We start from the raw sequence: 21,286 nt of genomic DNA, 5'->3' as shown, positions 1-21,286 counted from the left end.
GAAAAAAAAACCACTTTTTAGACATATTGTCTTTAATAAAAAAGAAACATTCAAATTCTGTTATATTGTCGCAGCACATATAACAGCTCATAAATCATGCTATCGACAAGGTATTGGTAGGACTATCTGTACATATTCAAAACGATCAAGATGTTCGTTTGCTATGTTATTCATCTATAATATGAGGGACCTTTCATACACAGCGTTCCAACCCTCTTTACCGGAGTGACATAAGACATTTGGCCAAGATTCAAACCTTTTAACACTGTACCGAGATCAATCTGCCAACCCTCACACATTAAGATAACGATATTTCTTGAAAATTGTTTTCAATGCTAAATTTGGAGAAGAATGCAAATTTGAGAAATAGGAAAATATTTTAGCCAATGTGGCTAAAAATGATTCTATATTTCAAAAGAATAATGTCTGTGATAGAAATTGTTTAATCGACTCTAATCGATGAAATGGAATTTTATCCTTTGAATCACTGAACTCTTTCTCAAGTGTAAATGACAACTATTTCAAACATATATTTTGGTATGAAAAATGGGTTTCTGTTAACATAATATTAGGATCTTAACGTTAATCTTAATCTTAATAAGAAGAAAGATTTGAACTACGTACTAAAGTGTACGGAAATTGAGGTCATAAGCAAAACTAAGTCAAATGCGTGTTATACCGTGAATTTATATCGAACTAAAATGTATCAACTGTATCTAAATGTTTATACATCTCAATTTATAACGTCAGCAAATGCTACTTTCAAGTGTTTTTGTTTAGCAACCTACCAATAAAGAAGTATTACTTGTATTGTATCAATTAGAATGGCAATTCTTTAAGATTTTGTTTTTCAAAATGCCATTGCAGCTTGCGAAAAGGTCTTTTTGCGCATATTTTGTCAAACTTGATATCCATTTTGCTATTTTATCTGTAAAATACTACATACTTTAGAAACCATCGTACGTTCTGTAGATAAATCGGTTTTGCAATCAATTTCAAGCATATGCATGTTAATATATACATCATTTTCAAAATGTGTTTACAGAGAAAAAAAGTTTTACATTTGCGTAGGTAGGGTATGATCCAACTTACCTGAGATGTTTAGTTACTACCGACCTATGAGTAGCCAGTTATTAACACTGACCTTCAGACGACCTTCATCTGTACGTCACGCCTTTCCATCCGGGACTGACCTTAGCCCAAGGCTGTAGTATCCATAACGTAATTTGTCAACACTGGAAATCCACCAAACTTACATGTATGTATTCTTATATACTGGAGAAGTTCAGATATGTTTGTCCTTCAAACACCTTCTTGGCCAATTGTGCTGCACATGGAAATCAAGAATGCAGTTATTTATGCTGGTAATTTGCTCGGTAATGCAGCCGTGCTAATATGATGTAGAGTTTGATATGACCCGACAGATGCTGTCTGATGGCGAAATTAGACTCGGACAAGTTACAATAACATACTGATAACCTCATCTTTAATTAGAAGTTAATAAACCTAGACATAACACCAGTCACTGAAGAAGTCAAGATAATCTTTACTAACACTTTGTTTTTATTTCCTTTACTAAAAATATATAGTTAAGTGTCAATGATTAGGAAAACGTCGAATTGACGGGTTAATACAAACTTCTATTGTAAAAACATACTTAAAGTATGCATTCCCTATGCAATCTGTGTCGTTATGCGAAAATTATTACCTAATTGAAGCATGAAGATAGGAAGAAAAAATATATATGCCACTTAGGAAATGAGTAATGTATTCTGTCAAGAAGAGATAGCCATTTAAGTATGTTGATTTTATGTTTGAAATGATAAGGTGTCATATAACAGAGGACGCAATCACCAACGTAAAATATCTCGATGGGACTAACCAACTGCATTGTATTTCCAAAAGTGCTCTCAATATCAAGGTCAAGAATAATTGAACCAAATACAAATTCTGCATACTGTATTGAGAGAATTAACGTACCATTAGATCTGTTTATCAAATTGGACAGAAATGGTAAAAATGTCAAGCTTCTATTACTTGTGTCTAAATGAATTGACGTCGAATTCGGCTAACCATGATGGTATTTTCGTTTCTTCTTTTTGTTTTATTTTGTGTGTTTTTATTGCCTCGTTCCCTTGTTCTTGTCATTTCAGGCAGGTTTCTCTATATTATTTTGATGTTGAAATTTCTTGTTTTCAGTTCCTTAAATCAGCTCTTGTTGTCCTCAATTCTGTTGTTTATTACACATTTTAAAGGGACATATTTTCTTTTTTCGTTTCTATAATTCAACCTTTTTCTTGCTTTATTTTTTATTTTTAGTCTTATCGTCATTAGTTTGATTTTTCATGTCTTCGTCACTTTGTCTCCGAATTGATTTTAATGTTTTTAGTGTTTTTTAAAGTTCGGAGGTAATCAGTTACGCATCACATGATTCGAAAGTTTTGTTGACAAAATTTTTAATTTAGGTATTGCTATGCATTGGAAATAGGAAAATTGCCATTCGTGCAATTAATAGAAGTAAATTGGATATATCTTTTTCAAGCCAGAATTTCATCTTTATGCACAACAATTACCTACTTAATTGACTTGTGCTAATTGTGTATATCACTTACCGACAAGATTAATGTGTTCTGTCAAAAAAGGCACTGTTTTGCACCGTTTTAGACATGAATCAAAATCTATTCAGCGTTTAAAACCGTCTCGTTTCGTACATCAGTAAAATTACACTCTATACACATGCAACGCCATTCGCGTCTAACGGTCTGCATTTTCTTAATTTCAAATCCTGTCAAAATCGAGGTTACACGAACGCTACTCATGTTTTAACACCTTAAGTTAGCGTGGCTGTCATCAAAATGAGCTTAAACATTCAATATTAGAGATATTTATGAAATTATCAGACGCTTAAATCTGAATGCAAATCATCAAATACAATTGAACATTCAGCAAGACAAAAACGAGGAGCTGTGAATGGCATTCATTGCTTCTTTTGTTTTTGACCTTTTCAATAAATATTGCTTCCTAGTGGAAAAAAGGGTAATGTATTATGCTCTTGTTATGTATAGTAGTTCTCAGACAGGCTTGGTTTTCTTCCATAAAGTGACACCATTATAAAGAAAATGATTGAGGTTACTGAAATAAACATGTGTCTAGGATATCATTGATATAAAGTGACATTCATTTCAGTCTATCAAAACATATACGAAAGTGGATGATATCGACACCACACCTCGAATTCATTCCCAATGTAATATATCAGTTCAACATATACATTTAGAATTATGTATATCGCGGCAATTTGTAACACATTTGTTTAACCTTCAGTGATATGAACATATACCTAGTAAATCCATTGTCCTACATGGACCAAAACTGTAACATATTTGGTATAATACAAACAATGAAATACACAAAGACCAAATTAACACTGATATTTATAGATTTATGATAAATAGGACTGCACATTCAATACAACTTGCATAAAAATACAACTTAACTAGCATATTTTTGTAACATGTTTTTCATTAATATTCTGTCATCGTTATTTTGTTCTGTTTAGTTTACAGTATGTTATGTATCGTAGGACATATTTCTCACTTCGACTGCATGTTACGTTCTTATTGTAGCATGTGGGTTGTAGAATTTGGATTAATGATTCATACACAGTGATGTTATCGAGGCTTAATTGGTATTAGTGGAGCATCCGGATGCCCACACCATCAAATATCATTTCAAAGTGAATTATGGACAAGGCTTGTTCCAATACATGTATTCAATTGAACGAGCTTTATTATCGATATCTTCTATCACTCATTTGATATACGAATGGTTATAGGCCATAATTGTAAGTCCTTCAAGGACAAGGGTTGCTCCGATACGTCGGTTAATCAATACTGAAAAATATGAATATGAGAAGTCATCGCAAGCCGTTCATACCTCATTTTGTTTTATCAGAGTTTCTTCCCTTCGCTTCCCGTCAAATACTGAAACAGTGAAACAAAGGGAAATACTCTGGTGCTAATAAAAAAATGTAACGAAGGAAAGAAATATGCAATATCAGAATGATGAACTGGTACTACAATGGTTAATAAACATTTTTTGCATTGTCATTGTCCTAATACCGACATTCGATTTGAAAATAGTTTGGCTTTGTCAATGGTGAAATGAAAGCATAACTAATCTGAAATAATAGAATAGACATCACAGGTTTACTGAGTAATTATAATAACCATTATAAGGTAGAATAGGAAAACTAGCGAAGTATTGTCATTGTATGGGTAAGCAATCATCAATTGTTACGTGAGATTCAACAGAATGAAAACAAAAGTGCCGGACATTACTCAGGGATGACAAATGACAGTTTATCAAGGATATCTGGATATCTTATAATTATCAATGTTTCTAAACATTTGTTTCTAAAGTTTGATCTATAGATGTCGAACCATTTGATATGCAGACAAGTTTGACCTTTTATATTTAAACCTAAATACATTTAACGGATTTTCCGTAGGCTAATTGTACCTGTATAATCCGAAAACAATGAAATGTATATATTTTGGAATTGATAAGGTTTACGTCAACCAGAAACGGATTTAGAATATGTGTCATGTCATCTTTGTACATATAAACACGGTGTCGTTACATTGTCACTTTTACTTTCACATGACATTGTTTCCTTCCCCTGATGAATGACATATAAGATACCTAACAACTATTCCACATCTGTCAGAAAAACGTTAACGTTCATGACCTAGATTTGTAGCGAATATTTCCTTTTAAGTTTTTTCTCAGGTGGCTGACCTATAGACGGTGGCTATGTTTCATGACATTCTTGAACTAAATAAGTGCAATTTTATCCTCGTTGAACTATGTAAGTTGTGATTCCAATTGTGTAGTTTTTATGAGAGTAAAACATAATTAAAATGTTCACGATTATTTAAACAAAAATCTTATTCTTCCTCCTTCTCCTCGTCCTCCTCCTCTCGGCCCTCCTCCTTCTCGTCGTCATCGTCGTCGTCCTCCCCATCTCCCCTCTTCTTCCCCTCCTCCTGAGACCTTTTATCCTTCTTCTTTTCACCTTTTCTTAATCTTTAAATTATTTGTGAATCGTGCCTTATATACATGCCAGCGTGTAACAACTTTCCTGGAAGTTGACAAAGCTGCCCGTGAACATAAATATCATTAACATCAGGGCGTTTCTATTCATCTACCTAGTATACCACTTGCGAACTGATACAAGGGATCATGGGTGTGCAAATGTGAAACATAGACATCGGAAGGTTTTAACATTACTTGTAATTAGTTATGTTCAGGCTTATGGTGCTTTACAAACACAATACACTAAACCTTAGTCCGAAGTATACAAGATTAGTTAACGAAAGCCTGGGCTTTCACTTACAGTTACTTCCGACGGTTTCATTGCCGCCAGGTTATTATGTTGTGCAATAAATCATTTTTATTTTGATAGATAAATCTATGGTCATTTCCATTTTCTTTCTTTAAGGAAGTTCAGTTCATAGTTATTTTTAATTTATGTTAATTTTCTTTTGAACTTCTTGTTCAGACAAATATGTTTTTTTTTCAGTTTTGCTTCTAATTAGGGCAAATTGATATTAAGTTTTACAAATAACATGCACGATCATTTTCATTTTTCATTTTTAAAAATTATTTTTCAATTTTAAGTATTTTTTTCTTTTCTTGGCCTGTATTTCTAGACTTATGAAAAATATAGAATTTTTATTCAGATATATTTTCAACATCATTAAAACAAATGGTGTGAATTTCATATAGTAGGCCATGGGACAGTAATATTTAGGTTAATGATGTGTTTAGACTTTGTAATGACCAGATGTCCACAAAAAATCTGAAAACTAATTAAATACCTTATTAGATCGCTCTTGTTATCTTAAGAACTATAATACCGAGGATAATTATGTCACTGTTAATTACTTGCTATAACCACCAATTAGCAGCTTCTTCATTTACACACAAATTCAATTGAAAATGCGCCTTTCATTGCGGATGTTCAGAAATCCGGCTCCCGTCTATTAAATGTGTTCAAAAATTAAAATCGCATTTATATTTGTCTCATTTCTGGCAAACAAGTAATAAGGATATTTTCGTGAGCAAAATAATTTTGAACTCCCCCTTTCAAAGCATCTCCATCTGTCATTCCCAAAATATTAAAATTAGAACGCAAAATATTTTGTTCTTTGTAAATAACATCATTAATTCGATGGCATTATTAGGTTTTGTCCTCTGATCTTTGTGGTGACTAAATTTGTATGCTTGACTGATTGACATTTAACTTCCCTAGTAAGGAAATAGACTCAAGGGTAAATGTATTAATCTCTAAGCCATTGAATACTACTTTTTCAAACTGAAATAGGTTATTCAATGTAAAATCGACATCAATCACATCGCTATAATTACACAAGGTAAACATTGTGTTTTGGCAAATATTGTATAACTCTAATGCTCGAATACCTTATCATTAATTCAATGTTGACCCAAATGACATAAAAATGTGCTCTTTAAAGATCTTTCCCTCTTTCTGTTAAAAGACTGACCTTCGTCTCAAACTGTAGGTGCTAAATAGACTTCCAATGTCAAACGATTCCCTGAGTTCACACGTGAATTGGTCATTAAGCGAGAACTTGAATGACACTAACTACTTATTACAATTCGAGAGTTATGGAAAGGGTGCGTTCTATTGAGACATCATTCAATTGAAGAAAAAGACGGGGTTCAAAGGTAACGACGTGTACATCTTTAAATAAAACTTATTGGAAAAAGAAATGTACTATGATCTTAATGGATTCGGCAAATGATTTGTAGATGCAAAACCGATTTATGTTTTCGCCTGTGTTCTAAAAAGACATTTAATCATGTATTGGTTATAATAATGATATGAAATGAAGAATTATTAATTGACTATACAACTGTATAATTAATAACTACATCAGAATATTTTTTGCAATAAAGTAACTAATGTAGCTTAACCGCCAGAAAGTTGGTATCGTCAGCTGATTGTATTACGTGGAAAATGTATTGCATAACACTCTTAATTGAACTAGGCCGAAGTTGGAATGATAAGTGGGTCTCAAAAGCGAGGGAAATAAGATTAAAAATATAGTCGGTTCTGCGAGTATCAGAAATGCCGGACAGGTATGCACACAAATTAACATGGAATTATCGAACGTTACTGAAGTCTTTAAATATTTGCTATAAAATGTAAAAACCATAATTGTCATTGCAATTAAATTATATAATTACATGTATTATAAGTTGGTAATAAATAAAGTTAATTCTAATGTTGGTTTAATTAAATCCGCTTTCAATTGTTTAGTGAATGACATGGTGATTATTTGAAATCAACAAAAATTTAAAAAAGTCCTTGAAACGTAAGTTTTTGTTTAATGGGTATGGTTAAATAAGTAACATTTAACAGTAAAACTATAATAAGTGAGTGCGGTGTGATAAGGATTGAGAATACTGCCGAAGTTGACTCTATGTAATCAATATACTTATATTATTATTATGCAATTCTGATATTGTCAATGACATATATCACTGCTTTTGCATAATAAACGCCTCTATATCTTCCAAGCATAACTCAACACCGTACAGTATGCACAGCGTACTTTCGTTTTTAACTGTTACATATGTCTTTTGTGATACTGACCTATCAAGCCTTTCATCGTCTCTTATGTCATTACGCCGGAGGTAGGTCTTTGTGTCAGCATCCAAGTTGTGCCACTGATCAAGTGGCTTATTGTCCATCAGCGGTTTGCTGTGGCACTAAGCCTATTAGATAGATGATTGCCAGATAGCCACTCGTAGATGCTGTAGTGCTCTGTTGGTAAAACTCAAGTAAATATGGCGTCATCGTTGAGAGCGATGAATGTCAGGTATGTATTAAGATTTCAAGGAAGATTTCGGCAAATACTGACATTTTTCTGTCATCGGTTATCTGTATCGTTTTAATATGCATTCATTTCTGTTCACTTGAGTGTTATTGTTTTTTCTTCGTAATTTTGTTTCGTATTTTACAGAATATGGTCTGAATGGAGAATGTCTGAATGTGAAATATTTTGAGTACCAAATGTATCATTTAAATCGATTGTTTGTCAAATTTGTATTATGAATCAATTATTTTTCACTTGTATTATGAATCGATTGTTAATCAAATTTGTATCTATATTCATTTTTGTTCCTTTGCGCACTATTGATTTTCTTCATAATTTTATTTCGCATTTTACGGACCACTGTATGAATGTATAATGTACGAATGTGAAGTATTTTGAAGAACAATTGTATCAGTTTTATATCTTTTTCGCTTGAATCGATTGTTGATCTAATTAGGATAATGAGTAAATTTCAATATATTTCAATTTGTCACAGTTATATTATTTTATGAGCCAAGAAATCTGGACACAAAGCGAAAGTTATTCTGATTTGAAATGTAATTTATGCTTGAAGGACAGATTGTTTATCAGCTCTAGCGTCACTTGGTGACATTTTAATTTAATGGGTTGCTATCTTTATAGTCGATGTTTTCTTGTTACAGTGAAATTTTATCAATCGACATCAGGAATAAATGCAGACGATGTCATTTATTCTCCTTAAATTGCTTTCTGTGCAGAAATATTCTGTTCTTAAAAATAAAATTTGTTTGATAATGACAAAGCGATACCAATAAAATCGACTAAGTGTGATATCTGAGTGATAAAACCCTGGTTTATGCAAAGTCATTACATAAATCACACCCTACTTCCAGGGCACGTATTATATATATAAATATCATATTACTTTTTAAAAAAATCAATGATACCTCCAGAATAAAACACTATTCATGAAATGTCTTTACATTAAATATTTGAAGCTTTGAACAGCATTCTTTGGACAATTTGATAACATACCACCCTCCAACCCAATTGTGAAATCACAATTTTACTCAGTCGTTCACTCAGTCGCTCACTCAGTCACTCACTCAGTCGCTCATTCAGTCAGTCACTCAGTCGCTCACTCACTCACTCAGTCAGTCACTCACTCACTCACTCACTCACTCACTCACTCACTCACTCACCCACTCACTCACTCACTCACTCACTCACTCACTCACTCACTCACTCACTCACTCACTCACTCACTCACTCACTCACTCACTCATCACTCACTCACTCACTCACCTCACTCACTCACTCACTCACTCACTCACTCACTCACTCACTCACTCACTCACTCACTCACTCACTCACTCACTCACTCACTCACTCACTCACTCACTCACTCACTCACTCACTCACTCACTCACTCACTCACTCACTCACAAAATCACTCACACACTCACAAAATCACTCACAAAATCATTCATTTATGTTCATTTCTTTTCATTCACACTTAGAACAGTTGCCCTACAATTCATCACTCCGGACTCGCACTAGGAAAACAAGGACATTACAAGCGTAAGCTGCTGGAGGAACACACACTGTCGATCGATTATGTGTAGTATTGACAAATTGGGCAAATAAAAGGATTACCCGCAAGAAGTCCTCTGGTGGTTCTAGAGTCAAGAAATAGGAACTATTCACACCATTACCTGACCTTCACTTGTCGGATGTGTCATAGAATCGGTGATGAATACAAAACACACAAATATATATATATATGTATATATATATATGCAAATAGACATAGATGGACCAATCAGGAATTGTCATATTTATTCTGCAGCAAATCCCTAAAACCTTTTGGTTTGTTTGTTTTCTGGGGTACCTGTTCGAACTACTTCATTATTTCACAATTTAAAAAATCAGAGTGTTATTAAACTCCAAGCAGAACATCAACATTGCACAAGTTATAGAACCTTGTAGGTTAAAGAAACATGGCCTCTCTGACAACAAGATTCAGCTAGTCATGATAAACATTAAAAAAGTATTAATCTTTCTTTCGATTTGGGTTACAAAGAATCTATATTCAGTATATTGGATTTAACCTGATAGTTTCTAAGCATGTTTTCCTCGACCCCTTATTACCATGAAACATCCTATCTCTTTACCTAAATATACATGAATATGTAGCATCAGTTCGTAAACATAGTACATTGTACACGTCAAAGGCCAATGGCAAAATGACATTTCAGACCGCATAAATAAAACCCACGGAAGCGTGCATAGTAAGAATTGCATCGTATTTATTTTTGAAATAGTCCAATGATACCGTGTTCATTGACCTAGTAGTTAATTCAGGCAAGATATTGGTATTTTGTAAATTCTAATGAAAAATGTTCAAAAATGATGTGATAATTCTTTAGTCTTTATCAATATTTCCATTTGTCTAAAATCTTTCTTTTTTGATGAGAAATATATTATATATTAAGTTAATGGTGGATTCAGGACTTTTTCAGAATGATTTAAACATTAATCTCTTGATTATTCTCAATTACTAGTGACAAATATCATTCCATGGGTTCATTGATGTTTCTTGGCAAACTATATTGGATTTGGTTCTCAGAAACACCCTTTACCAGCATCTGTCCATTAAGTATTTCTTTCTATATGTTCTTTGAAGAGAAAATTATCTAGTAGAATTTTAAAATAATTTCAAAAGAAATTCACATTATAAGCTTAACAGTTAAATAGTTAACGAAATGAATAAGGATTCTTTGTCCTAAATAATCTAATCCTTCAATTAATGTATATACTGCTCTACTTATATATTAATGCAGTCGTCACACTTTGGAGTCAACCAATGACATAGCCCACTTATAGACAAATGCACAATTTTGAATGCGAAGCTACACTTATCTTTGAGAAATCCTTGATACTTAAGGGATTAGATTCCATTGAGGTAATGGCAGAGCACAGTCAGGTACAAATTGGATTGTGAATGCTTTGTAATGAAATTCTACAAACAAATTTGCTTAGGACATCGGTTAGTTGTCAATTGGAAAACAAGATAAGGAATATGAAAATAACAATAAGCATGAGAAGAATAGTGCCGCTGTTTGATCTGGGTTCAGCGTATGTCCCAATATTTTACAGTATGTGGGAGAAAGCGTCAGAAAGTAGAACCCGTTGATTGTCTTTATCTCTTACTTGTTATCAACTCCATTTTACTCACGTGAAAACCCGTAAGAAACTTTATTGAAATGGTCACTTGTGGGACACTTATCAAGGTATAGTTGTTTACAATATTAAAGCTGTCGGCAACACAAAGGGATTTAGTTCAATCCCCACACACTGTACCAGCCGTGTAACGTTTCAATTCCTTAGCCAAGTTCCGCGCTCTGTAATGGTTTATTGAAACCAACTTTGTTACATGTTGTCGTGTTTTTTTGGTAACCGAGATATTTTCCCATTAGTTATTTGATAAATAATTTTGTCACTGCAAAGTCGATGTTTTCAATATTGCTTTCAGGAATAAGATTGCTTTTCTAATTAAGGAATGGATAGGGTGAAAATGGTGAGAACGATGGTTGATTTTTAAATTATGTCGGATTTAGAATGTATCTAGAAATTGCAGTTGACAAAGATACGATAAATCCCCTGGCTTTTCAGGTCTTGTAAGGCCAATCGCTTCGGATAAAATGGTACCGATGTCAAATAAACAGATTTGCAGTCATGTAAAATGCTCAATGGAAAATGAGCACATTAATGAGAGGAATCGTTGAAGCCTATATTAATTTATGTAGGCATTGTAAAACATTCCAGTATTCTCTTTTGGTGAACAATTATGTTACAACGAATTCTTTATGAGACAATTATTTGCCAAAAATTACTTTCCTAAAAACAAAATAGAATCAATTTGTTTGATAGTTTGAAGTACACCAGGACAACTGTACTTTTCTGTAGATTTTAATGACATGCACTTTCACAATAGTTCGAAGATAAAAAAACGGCATGCTTATTACATTTTGCATGCTAAATACCATTAAAGTGAGACAATAATATATCTGTTTCATGTAGCATTTAATGTTAATAATTTCATCATCTTTTTTAAAAATTTAAAGGAATTACAGACATTTGGGAATGGATAAACCAAAACATCGCTGGCAAATCCTGGAAAAGGCAGAATATAATATCATGTAAATGCCTTCCATGTTAAATTAAAAGAATAATTTCTCCGTTTCATTCCAAAATATTTCATTGACAATAAACATTATAGGTACAAGTAGTTATACATAAATGATAATTATTAATAATTGGGTCAGACAAGATGCCTAGTCATATACTACTTCTTTTTAGAACTTATCCATGGTATCTGGTGAAACAATAATTAAATCTTGTTTATTAAATGCGTATTTATATAATGCTAATTGAAATATGTGTTGCTAACCTTTGAAGGCTTTAATGTTTGGAATAGATGGAGTTGTTTTTAATGTCTTATGATCCTTTCTTAATTTGAACTCTTGCTTTTTGTTGATAATTTTGTTTCCATAGCTATAAATTATCTAAAAAAAATAGATAGATGTCTTAGTTTAGTCAGTCTAAACAAACAACATGTCTAAAACACGAATATTGGGAATCAAAAGTGTTATGATGATAAAAAAATCAAGAATCATAACTATTTAGGGGACAGTAAGTATATCCAAAATCAACTGGTTTATTTATTCGCTCGGATATGTTTATAAAAATACACATTTTGTTTCTTACAGTTAGAATTACAGTTCATATTTTTATAATTTAAGTAAGTGTTGAAATATATTTTTTGAACTGAATATTTTAAATGAAAGGGTCAAATGTTGAGAAATTGTCGCCATATTAATCCACTTTACATGCTATTTATTTTCGTCTGAAACAGTTTAAAATACTTAAAATTATCCGTCACATATCATGATTTTATTAACATTTATTTATTTCAATATGATATTAGAATATTTTATATTTAAAATTCATCTAATATTTTATATTTAAAATTCAAAACGCATAAAAGGCACGACCCAACATATATTTTGGAGTATAATATTCATAGAAGATACCAGTAATTTAACGTTCAAAACATCCGTCAGGATTAGTGATTTAACCGAGCTGATATAATGAGGATGTGGGACAACTTTCCACAGGTTGAACCCGAACATTACTCGTGTACAGATACACCTTAATATAAGGAAATGCATCATTAGATTTTGAATATTGCAAACGTTTGAATAACCTAGAGCAATGTAAACATTAAACACAAAATCAGCCAAGAGAGAAAGTGAAACGGGACCAAAGGGTTAGAAATTCACTGATGTATAAGTATCAAAATAAAATTCAACAATCTTTAGATACATATAATAAAGGAGATTTATCAAAATAAGTTGATTAACCATCAGTAATCATATGTAGTTTGTATATTTACCAAATACTTGATACAACATGTATAACTATTTATTTTATCCACACGAATGTGTCTTTAGTTAGTATTAATGTGGGCAGAAAAACGAATATGCTATATTTGGATTTAATTCATTTAAATATGTACACGAGTTATTTACCTATATAACTTTAAACTTCTTTCTAATAAAAAAGTTATTTCCTTCAAATTATTCTTATCAAGCCAAGCTAATATCACTCTTTTTTTGCAGTATAAGTTAATATTTATTATGTATTTTTTTATTTTGCAGTATAAGTAAAGTTGATATTTACTCTATAAGTCTGGGTTTAATATTTGTTTCGTACATTATGTCACATTTATTCCTAGTGCTGTTTTACAGGCCTTTCTAAGCACATTTTCTCGTCATGTATGTGAGTGAGATAAATGAATGATGCCAATAAAAAAAGTAAAAAAAAAATATCATTTTTCGTTTGCTTAAATATTTTCGAAAAGACATGTTTATATTAAATGTACATATAATATGCTTTAGTAATATACTTATATTACAATATACATGTATTGCAAATGATTTAGTAAATACTGGCTATTGGATAATAGTTAGAAACATAAAATGTCTAAATAAGAAATAGGACATACATAGATGTGCATATATCATGAGGTATCGTAAAAGAAATTTAGACACTACACACTACTCAGAAATATACAGATCCTAATGTCTCGTTTGAGATAGTATATTTTCTAACATCCTCCGGTAAACAATATATTTTAAAAATTACATCTTAAAGTGCAAAGAAAAGCATATTTTCTTAGAAAAATAAATGCTGATGTAATAAATGTTGCCCATATTTTATGTAAGAATTCAAAAGTTATACCAATGCAATTAAAATATTAAAAGCTTAAAATTTATAGTTCAAACTACAACCGTGCAATCATCCTTGACCTTGTTATTATATTGTTAGTGATAGTAAATACCAGAAACATGTTCCAATTAGGCGATTATTTGCCAGGTATTCCCTTTGATCCTCAGCCCTTAAAACTTGACGTGTAATACTAATGCTGTCAAGACATCTGCTTCGTAATAGCTGTGGCCCGTTGATATCCTAAGTCAGAATTCTGAACTAAATATTATAAACAGGGAATTCGACCTTGTCACACATGTAAAGAGATTTCAGTTCAATTTTAAGATGGACATTATTTCTAGGAATATTTAATTTATTATCCTCAGTGAAATTTTAACCTTCAACGTACTTTCATATGGCAAATATCTGGGAAATTAAAAGGGGAAGATCACATTCGATTAAAATTTACTCAGTTAATAAAAAGCATCCCTGTTAACTCAGATGGCCTACAGTAATCTGAACAGAACCGAAATCTGGAGAAATAAATTTGAAATTATAAATTAGTTTAGAAGTAAGATTAATTTGATATTTCAGCAAATATTACCATCGATAGTCATAAATTGTTTTCAGACATGATTCCAATTAGTCGACGAATAGGAAAAGAGTAATCTTGCAAAACAATCAAAGGTTTAGGAGGTTAGATAATTAAACTTTTCAGGTCAGGTAGTTTTGATGTTTTAATTGGTAATGATCTCATTGTCGATTTATTTTTATAGCCAACGCCATACACTGAGTTTCAAGCTACACCAACAGGACAACTGATATTTGATATTGTCCTTCACTTTCCAATCAACAATATCAATAACATCTTATTTGATTATTTGATTAACCTTAAATATCGTTAAAATTCGCCGTTAATTACCATTGACGCTTCGTTAAAGATTCATGGACAATTTGGCATCTGAAAGTTTTAAATGTCAACCAACAAGACATATTTGAAATCATGGCTTTACTCTATTTGTAACCTTTAAATAGTTCTGGTATCTTGATATGATCACTGCTGTTTTTAGTTTTAGATTTTTAGATACCGAACACAGGGCTTTCGATATCCCAAAACGACATAGGTTAAGTACAATTTACCGTCAATTAGTTCCACTATCCGGTGATTATGACGTCATCAATTGACGCTAGTTTCGTGACGTCATAATTACCGGACGTTGGGACTAATCGGTGGTAAATTGTACTTTACCCAAGTCGTTTTGGGATCTCGAATCCAATTTTCTATTGGGACGTCATGTGTTGAGGAAAGATTCTGGACAAACCAGCAAATCCTTCAGAACTTCAGCAGCACCGAGGAGCCTAAAGAAGATGAAATCTTTAAATTTGTTTAAATGAGATTTTGCTAATGTTTTTTCGTTGTTTTTATTTTATAAAAAAGAAAGTTTTTATTCGTGTTTTTTTTTCTTCTATTTTTTATCAGTATTATCAGTACATGCATGCAAATAATTACCGGTAATCCACTGGGTAATGTAACAATGTAACTACTGATAAGGTAATTGATGGATATCATTACCTCAGTATGCAAATTAGAGTTAACGCCTAGAATTAACAAACTATTTTTAAATATTACTATTATATTTACCATTACCTGAAGCATGATGCCCGTGTTGACTTCCGTTGTAAATCAAAGTGCCGTTCTGATGGTTGTTTAAAATACCAATTTTCCTTTTCAAATTAATAATATTTAGACAGCGGCCAGTAATTTGTGTCCATTTAGTATATCAGTTTGACAGAGTGTCCTCATTTAATCCATTTTCCTATCACATTGTTATGATGGATCCCGTTCGGGCATTTCAGCATCAGCAACAATCTTTTGTTATTATCCGCCAATTTTGTCCCGCTGGCGATACAGTTGACAAATACCATTAAGTGTATTGTCAGCGGGGTGATGCCTTTAAAGACAATTTAATACAGACATTATTGTGATCTACATGGAGCAGTTTTGAAAAGTAACATAAAGCTATATCGGCTCTGAATTAATAAAATTAGATTTTGCTTGTAAATGCGTCAAAATCAAAGCTTTAGGTTCCATATTTATTATATTGATTCCAATGCTTGTTTACACATTTTTTCGTATGATATTTAGATACTATGATACCTAAATGTTAAATTTTATACCAAAATATATACTGTCATCATTTTTTCAAACGAAATTTTAATTAAAGAGCAGTTGTCTTCGCAAATGAAATAGTCAGTCTGACCAATCTTGCATATTTATGGTTAAAAACAATCTTTAAACTTTTTATATATTTTTATATACAATATCAAAAAATAGTTATACACTAGGACGAAGATGCACACATATATATACAACAAGATATATTATATAAAGTATAAAGGAATGTTAATTTTTTTCGTTGGTTATTCATTAGTGATTTACCCGGAACAAGGAACGCCATGTATAGCAATACCTAGAGTAAGCCGTCAGACATTTAGCGAGATATGTATGTATTCTGTAACATCAGTCTAGTATTTACATTGTATATCAAGTATTATCTGAAATATTAGCATTTCAAAGTGTGCGAAAAACATTATCAGCTCTACTATAAATCTGTATGATCATTATTAAGGAAATTCTATCTAAGTCTGAAGAATTAGGTTTAGTTGACAGTGGTATGTTTGTTCCAGAAGTCCTAAATAATCCTACTGAATTGGCGTTGTTTACAAAGGCTGTAAATATATATAGGTGTTAAATGATACCAACGGCGTACTTAGTATATACCTGGTAATTCATGAAATTAGAAACTCAACGGGTATCATTTGGAAGTCAATATTTAATTTGCAACCAATACGAGATGGAAATCGCAAAAGCAGCTGCAGAAATGAACCCCTTTTATGAATGTATTCATTTCAAGTCAAATGGGTTGATGTTATATAAAATCTGGAAACCGGCGAACATCAACAGTTCTTATGTCTTGGAATCTAAAAGGAAGGAAACTGAAGGCATGCTTGGAATTTAGGCTTTTCCGTGTGTGTTTGCTCAAGATGGCTACACTAAAGGGGGCAATGATATTGAGGATTAGGCACAACTGTTGTCACAGGATACTTACTGAAGCTGCCAGAATGTTATTGTTTCAACATTTACTAGCACCTTGCCCATGGCCAGAGTCAGTTCACAGTTTTGAGAAAGCTATATATAAACTTGTGTAAACAGTAAGTCTTAAAACACACACCCATCCGATGTCAACTTTACAAATTTAGTCCGATGCCTTAATGTGATATGAATTTTTGTATCTTTATTGATGTTTCGGATGTTATGGTATGTTTCTAAAGTTAAACCCAGTTGTTCAAACAAGCGTAAGTTTCACACTTCTGAAAATACTTCACTCTCATAGGTAATATCAACACGACTTCTAAACATTGGAGGTATGCTTTCAAAGTAAAATACACTACAAGTAGAAAACAAATTAGAGGAGCGCAAAAAAGTAGTCGATGTGTGGTATTTTAAATTTGTTTTTGAGCTAAAATTGCATCTATGTTTATCACTGAAAACACTGCTCTTTGGATCCTTCAATAACGATGTGGTACTAAATAGCAAGAACAATAGCCAATAAAAATGTAATTACAAAAATATAAGGAAAATTTGAGCACTAAAGGCAATGGTTAATAAGACATAAAATACACTGATACAAATGAGAAAGTAAAAGACAAATTAAATCTGTGCTCCAAAAGTGTAGAGTGAGTCCCTAATTTATCCATGACCTTTGTCAAACAAATCTAGGTCAAATCCAGGTTACATCACAATCGTTGATGGAATCGTTTTACGAGAATAAAGACAAAGGAAGAATGGGTTGCCCTTAAAAGACCTTCTTTCATATTGTGAAGAAAGTTTTTCGTTTTCCTATAACACAATATGTCAGCTGAAACAAAAACGAAAGCAGTCTCCATAGAAGAAGACGGGATAACGATAAATAAGATAAGTAGAAGAAACAACTCCAAGGGTCAAAGCAATACTAGAAGAGGAGAAAGCGTGATATCAACGTCGACCAACAGAAAGGGAGGAAACCACACAAAATCAACATATCAATATTAATTATTAATTAAGTGCTGTTTTAGGCTAGAATATTGAAATGGATTACAGATTGTGTTAAAAAAGTCATCTCTGCCGTTTGAAAAAAAAAAACTTTTTGATATCTCTTTTCACATTTGATTGTTATTTTGTTGTCTTTAACTATTGATTGCCTCGTTGTCATGAATTAAGATAATCACACCTATTGAATAAAATTTGAATATTGCTTTTTTATTTAAAAGGTTATATCTTTATTTTCTTAAGGTTTTTAGAATAACCAATACTACGGAGTCGCGAAAATTTACTCACTAAATTAGGAATGTATAGGCGTTAGTTTCAAATAAAGCCCGTTTCTATAGCACTTTAGATGAAATATTGTATCTATATATGGTGTGTTTTAAATCAAGGACTTATTAAAATGTGTAAATCATCCCAGCGTGTTAATACCAAGTGTCTCCTGTGACATCAATGCGGTAAAATGCGAGTATTTATTTTGAACTGTTATTATTTTTCCAACCTTAGTGTTTCACTGTCCTTAAAAACCCACGGGGTGCTTTGTTGGACAGCTTAAGACAGCTAACGGGATAATGTATATGTGCCGGGCAACAGAGTTCCTGCCAGTAAAACCTTGCCAAATGGTATTTTGCGTTTGTTTTAGATTTTGAATAGAAACGCCACTACACGTAAGAGGAGACGAGGATGCATTCAAATTCTGACAGTTATTGACAGGTAGACGAAAATTAAGTGGATAAGTTAACGTCGTGGATATAGGGCGTGCGCCAGCAATACGGGATAGATCACAGCAGACACAGCTTGTCAGGCTCTCGGCAGATGAGACGTGATTATGGCGGGAAAGTTTGGACACAGACAATGTAGGGTAAATGTCCTGTATCATAAACTATTACAACAGTAACCTTTTCCACAAAAACTCATTTATTTCCTTGCTTGCTAGTACCTTCATTATGCTTCATTGCTCTATGGCGTCATTTTTCCTTCCTTCCTTCCTTCCTTCCTTCCTTCCTTCCTTCCTTCCTTCCTTCCTTCCTTCCTTCCTTCCTTCCTTCCTTCCTTCCTTCCTTCCTTCCTTCCTTCCTTCCTTCCTTCCTTCCTTCCTTCCTTCCTTCCTTCCTTCCTTCCTTCCTTCCTTCCTTCCTTCCTTCCTTCCTTCCTTCCTTCCTTCCTTCCTTCCTTCCTTCCAATTGATAAAGTGTTGTTTAAGTGTTAGATGTGATCTATCACAAAAATATAAGCACAAAGTTCGGTCACTTTTACGTCACGCCGGAATTTCATTGGAAAAGGCGTTGAACAGTAAAATAATATAAGCGCAATACTATTTTTCTAAATTGAAAACAGAGAGGATATATTTTTTTAATTACGGGAGGACTTTTATCAAAATGTCTGCAATATTTTTTTTCTATTGATGCGTCTTTATTGAAAAAATGACGTTTTTTGGCGCGACAGATGTAACATGCATCGGTATGCGGTTTCAGTTAACGTGTCACTGTGGTCATACTGAACACCACATGGCGGTAAAATTTGACACAGAGATTCCCCGAAAACGCACTATCATGACGTCATTTCGTTATAATGAATTGTGACGTCATACTTCAAAATACTGGACTTTGTTTGTAGACTTGCCGATCGACAGACCCGAAGAGAAAAGATAAAAAAGTGAAAAACCACAATTACACACAGTACAAAACGGTACTAATTAATAACATAGAGACATGAATTGTTAATATAAAAATATATATTTCTTCTATTTTGATAACATGTCAAAAAATATAGACTGCGACGTCGTTCTACTCTTTTATCGAACAAAACCTTTGTCTTGCAGAAATGACACAAAATGAAATTTTTAGATTGACTGTTCTGTCACGCAAGTTCACGACGTTGAAAAATGACTTTATATAAAGAATTATGTTTTCTATTCAGAATAAAAAATAAAAATTGCGTGTTTTCTTTGTCTTGCAGGTTTGCCGAATGTCAGAAATGACGTCAATTGCGCTCGTCATGTTATACAATAATGACGTCTTCAAGTCAATGACGTCATTCAATGACGTTACATAAAAGTGACCGAACATTGTGCGCGACGTCAAAGTGTTGAGGAGTGTAACGTTATCACTCCAATCGTTCCCTCCTTCATCCCTACTTCACAAGCTTATGCAGTATTATGTTTTAGCTGTTGAGGTTAGATTCTGGATAAACCAGCAAATCCTTCATAACACTATCTGGCATTTTGATTAGCAGATCAGATGACATTAAAGTCGCATGATTATATATAACGGCTTGCCTTGCTGGTGGGTTCAGTTAATGGTGAAGTGCAGTTTGCCCGGATCTGAATACAGAGAAATATCACACTGTAACGTTTCCAAAACGATATGGCAAGCATGATAGGGCAATTATAGCCACGTTATATCGTTTATTGCCTCAGCAAATGATTCCCAAATTGCAGGTTGACATCCCCTGCAGTCAGGTCCGAAGATACCGGCAACATTACATCGACCTCTCGCGGCGTTTTGTGTGGGTACGGTTGCTGCTGCACTGCGTGGTTCGGATGGCACACACAAATAATCGTCAAGCATTTCTATATTTTTGTACATATATACTGTTTTGGCGGAACGATCTATTCTATATGACATCAACACCACTTTCCCAAGCAAAACTATTAGCAACTTGATTTAATTTGCATATCATAATTACCCGCCTCATCAAGGACAATAACTAAATGAAATCTACTTTGTTTAACATTTCAGATTTGTTAGTTTTGGGTACATTCGGAAAAATCAAATCATCTGGAAACATGTTGTCGGCCCGACACATCTCCTATAGATAATCAACTTATAGATAGCTATTAACTGACAGATAGATAAACAAAAACAATTTTCATTATGAATTATGAATCAAAAAGGATTTCATTGGTCAAAATAAACTAACGGAACTTCCAGTACATGGATACTAAGCTGGTAATGTGTATCCACAGCTTGATACTGTTGTTGGCCTCTCGCTGAGGACATCAGGGCCTAACACCATCGCCATATTTCACTGCAGGATCTTC

At 32.9% G+C, this 21,286-nt stretch overlaps 1 long non-coding RNA gene across 1 annotated transcript in view; it reads left to right on the top strand.

The window, feature by feature from the left end:
* LOC138323209 (uncharacterized) overlaps positions 1-21,286 on the top strand; it is a 42,699-nt gene that overhangs the window by 16,972 nt on the left and 4,441 nt on the right. Inside the window, exon 3 of the long non-coding RNA XR_011208532.1 lies at positions 18,887-19,105. This is a non-coding gene — a long non-coding RNA (uncharacterized lncRNA). The remainder of the gene's footprint in view (positions 1-18,886; positions 19,106-21,286) is intronic.

Source organism: Argopecten irradians, chromosome 5, assembly GCF_041381155.1.
Source record: "Argopecten irradians isolate NY chromosome 5, Ai_NY, whole genome shotgun sequence".
Lineage (NCBI taxonomy): Eukaryota > Metazoa > Mollusca > Bivalvia > Pectinida > Pectinidae > Argopecten > Argopecten irradians.
This window is presented reverse-complemented; position numbering and strand designations above follow the sequence as displayed.